The 4,551-nt window shown below is 39.3% G+C and overlaps 1 long non-coding RNA gene across 1 annotated transcript; it reads left to right on the top strand.

The window, feature by feature from the left end:
- The first annotated feature begins 333 nt into the window (after positions 1-333).
- Positions 334-1,414, top strand: LOC123174357 (uncharacterized). The gene is made up of 4 exons (XR_006486982.1): positions 334-474; positions 675-899; positions 1,044-1,165; positions 1,237-1,414. It is a non-coding gene; the product is annotated as an uncharacterized lncRNA (long non-coding RNA).
- The last annotated feature ends 3,137 nt before the right edge of the window (positions 1,415-4,551 follow it).

The raw sequence follows: 4,551 nt of genomic DNA on the forward strand, positions 1-4,551 counted from the left end.
TTTACGAGCCATTTATTTAGTGGGACCAAATTATAACGGTCTAGATCTGACAAAAAAATCCTTTGCCAGAAAAAAAAACGTTTTTTTCTAAAAAGAAATAAATTCAATCTCAATTGTACCTAAAGGCTTCACGTCCTTTCTCGGTTGTAAAAAATAAAAGGAAAAAAAATTCCAATCTCAGTTATACCTAAAAAGCTTCACATCCTTCCACCAAAAAAAACAATCTCAATCGTACCTAGAAGGCCTCACGTCTTTACAACAAAAAAAAGGTTAACATTCTCCACGGCCTCTTCCAAAACTAAATAAGAGTCGTGACCTATTTGCCCTAGCCTCCATGATCACCCAAGGAATCGACACACCCTAAACCCTGATCGAGAGCTCTTGGTCGAGGTCTCCATCGCCCCTTCCATGTGATGTCGCCCCCTGCCGCAGTCTCGCTATGGTCTTGGTCTAGGTCTCCATCGCCTAACCTCTGTGCGTTCTCCTCCCCGCAGGCATCTCATATCTCCCTCCCCCGCAATTGTCTTTCTCATGCCTTTCGTTTCATCGGGGCCGTGTTAGATCCAGCAGCAAATCACATCTCCAGACTAAATCTAATTCCACCAGTTCATGGCGGATTGGCCTTGGTCTCTTCCTCCTGGTGCCATTAGCCTCTCTCTCTTTGTGTGTTGCAGATGATGAAGAGAACGCATCAAGTTAGATCCAGCGGCAAGATTTGCATGCAGGTGATTAACATCATCAAATTGGCTGCCTCCACATGTTACACAAAATTGGGGGCTCTTTCTCCCGGTGCCATTAGCCTCTGTGTGTATGTGCGCGCGCGCGTGTTGCAAATGATGAAGAGAATGCAGTGAGTTAGATCAAGCGGCAAATTTTAGAAAAGCAAGATTTCAATGCAGGTGATGAACATCATCTACTGATTATGTAATTGGGTGCCTCCACATGTTATACAAAATTAGCCCAGTATTTTGATTAGGTAAATACATTGTGTTGTCTGTCTGTGTAGTGTGTCAACTCTAACATTGTTTAGCCTATCCATCCAGGGTGCATTTGGGAAGCTCTTCTCGGCCCCGGCACTGTCGAGGCGGAGGATGAGGTGATAAGCTCACGATTAAGCAACTGGTCTGGTGATGGATTAAGCGTGTGAATAAACTTTTGATCTGAGGTATTATAATATTTTCTTATTTAATTACAATGCCTTTTTAGCATGCACCTCTGTAAGCTATTTGTCTGCAGGTAACATTCCTCAAAGGAAGATTGTGGTCCGTTAACTAATTAACTAGGCAAGACAAACAACTCACAGATGTTAGTAGGCGCTAAGTGTTGGTCCATGATGGCTGAGAAGCATAGATATATAATTATACCCTCTCAAATCAGTCAAGCTATGTGATCTATTATTGTTTGGATCATGGAGATTCACTCAAGGAAACAAGTTTCATATTTTTATCACTGATTTCGGCTCTCTATTTTGTCTCAGTTTTTCATATTTTGTACTTTAATTATAATGACACATTTTCTTCTACCACCAATCTGCATCGATAATCTCCCCTGTTCCTCATCTCTGACACATATCGCAAAACATCCAATTCTATTAGTAAGATCAGCGTCTCCCTTGATTGTATGAACATCTCAGTGCACAATTATTCAATCGAGCACATGAAGTTGTCCATCGAGGAACTATCGATGCCCATGGTACGAGTAAAAAAGCAGTTATCATTCAATCCAGTTTGTTTTTGTGACGTCTTGTACTCGGACTGTGCCTATGAGGTTCTATCCTATATGTGTATTTTGTTTCCCACGTTCTATGTTGGGCCTGATTTAATGGGTTTTATAAGAATTCCAACCGATTAATCTTTTTTCAGGTTCCAAGCATAATATGCAATCGATTTTATTTTGTCTAGGGATTCTAATTTATATCATGTATGTTCTAAATTTCCATGAAGGACGAGCAGTGAATTATTTCCCAGGCTATTGTTGGGCACAGGTTATTATCAGCAAGACAGAAAACGCTCATGTTCCATGTAGGAAGAAAATTTTGTCCAGAGCCACAAAAGCCAGCAGATCACAAAATTGGAAGGATTGTAATTAACCTTTCTGAATGCCTGAAACTGAATTAGAGCAGAACTATGGCAACGGTGCCATGCCAAATAGGCCCATGCATAAATCATATATCTAATCAGGGCCACCGTCTTGCAAAACTTTGCATTGCCTAATGCATCGGAGGTTAGAGTTGCCTATCTTCTCGCAAATTGTTTTTCTACTATTAGGTACTGAATTTTGTATTGCTTATATGTAACAATTGAACTTGATATGAGTCCATGCACTAAAATTTTTGTGAGTTAATCTAGGCTAAAACTATGATAAATACGTGTTTGGTTTTTGAGAGTAGACGGATATGTTAAACATGTTTTGTTTGTGATTTTGCAGCACATAATCAGATTATTTGCCCAGAAACCCTACCTTATGTAAATGTATGAAAACAACTCCATCGTAGCCAAACCGAATACACCTCTGGTACCCAAACTAAATGCAACCGAATTCCAGGGTGCCATGTTATAAAGGTCAATCTTACATACAAGCAACAAAACTAAGCATGCACCCAAGCATAGTCTACATTCATGAAAGATAATTACTTTTTACACTGTTCAGTTTTTGGAACGTGAGCATGATGAAGTTTATTATTAATGACATGTCACTACTGGAATCGCCGAATTCGCCGAGTTTCCAGCCTACTCGGCAAAGCCTAGAAACAACTTGGCATTGTGTTTGCCGAGTTCTGTTCCCGGCAAACGTCCCTTGGTTGGACGGACGTGAGCAATCATTAACTTTGCGGAGTTTCTATTCTCGGGCACTCTCGACAAACATTTCAATAGCCATTGCTGAGTTTCGAAAAAAGAGAACTCAGCAAAACTACCACGTTAGGAATAACAAGCATGTTAATTTGTAGGAACAACATATATAGGGTGCAGATGATGGATACGAGGTATGTGCGTCGGTTTGTTTGGTTAGGTAAATCAGATATCAGTTAAATATTGTATCAGTATTTCGCTACATATAGATTCATATTTTCTTTTGGTGTCATTATATACCAAATTATTTCAGTAAGTTTTTTGTATATACCTTATTAGCCAAATTTCATGTGAATTGAAAATAGAGACCAGAAGAGTTTACTTTTGTGTATATCAACATGTACAGAAACTCAATCAAATGACCATTTTCTCTATGTATTATTTTATTTTATCAGGTATAGACTAGGCATTTGTCTTTTAATGAGAAAATTTTCATAAAAGGAAAAACGTACTAAACAATGGTCGCTGATGCGTGCATCTATTCCTTTTTCTCTTCAGAAAGGTCTAATTCTTTTTGTTGTTGATTCTATGAGGCTCTTTCATCTATATATAAAGTAAACTTCTTAATTACTCTAGAGAATGGTCGGAATAGGTGCCAAGTTAATGAACAATCAGCAAAAAAACAAATCAATGTGCTGAAGGGATAGTATACCAAGATTTAAAGATGATTAAATGATTTGATTTTTTTTATCTAGATAGTGAACATTGCGAGTCATTTCATAATCTATTATTTTAAGTATTAAATTTTAACTACGATAAGAATTGAATGTTAAACATGTATGGTCATAGGACAAGATGGAACTATTCCAATAGAAATTTGGGAATTCCGTATTTCATTACTCCTGGTAAATCAAATGTAGTCTCAAAACCCAACCCATTGCAGATTACTGAACTACTCCGTGCGAATGCGCGGGTTGACGACTAGTGGATTATAAAGCTCGGTGACGTTATACGAAAAATACATGAATCGGTAAGATGCAAAATACAGCCAACAAAAACAAAATTAGCCACATGATCATAGTAAGATTTGAAAGGAGCACTGAAATTTCATAAACTTTTAAACTTTTAAAAATAATATGAAGCAAAATTGCATTAACAAAATTAGCCACATTTAAACATTAAGATTTACATGAAAACATTTGATGGCATGTCTCTTTGAGCACATATACCTCACTTGATATATTAAGATTTTCTGCTTTAAAAATGAGGTCATCCACGCATGTAAAGTCACAATTGTTATGTACTACTCACTGTTTTTGTATTTAGTTATTAATAGGTATCCTCTTCCATGTCTCCAAGCCCGCCAACCAAGACCCAAGCTTGAAAGCAGATTTGTTATCCAGGTTCTAAAGTAGCATGTATACTTTTGGAATGAGCAGAAACTGTCGATATCCGAGGAGACATGATCTTCGAGGGGTTCATGGCCTCGACCGCTGCTCCACACCCACACGAAGGAGGCTCTTCGGATCTGCTATCAGATCCCGTCCAGGGGTCGACGCTCGTGTCCACCCTGGCCTTAGATCTGGAGCAGACCACTTCGTCCGAAGACGGGAGGACAAACCCCGCCGGATTCTCCCTCTCCACGGAGCTTCTAGCCGGAGTGTCAGATGCGACCGCGCCTTGTGCGGACCCAGGATCAAACGGGACTCTTCCCGCTGTCAAGAAGCCGGACTCGCCTCCAGACACGAACTCCGAACTCTCG

The sequence above is a fragment of the Triticum aestivum genome, unplaced genomic scaffold, assembly GCF_018294505.1.
Source record: "Triticum aestivum cultivar Chinese Spring unplaced genomic scaffold, IWGSC CS RefSeq v2.1 scaffold65228, whole genome shotgun sequence".
Taxonomy (NCBI): Eukaryota; Viridiplantae; Streptophyta; class Magnoliopsida; order Poales; family Poaceae; genus Triticum; species Triticum aestivum.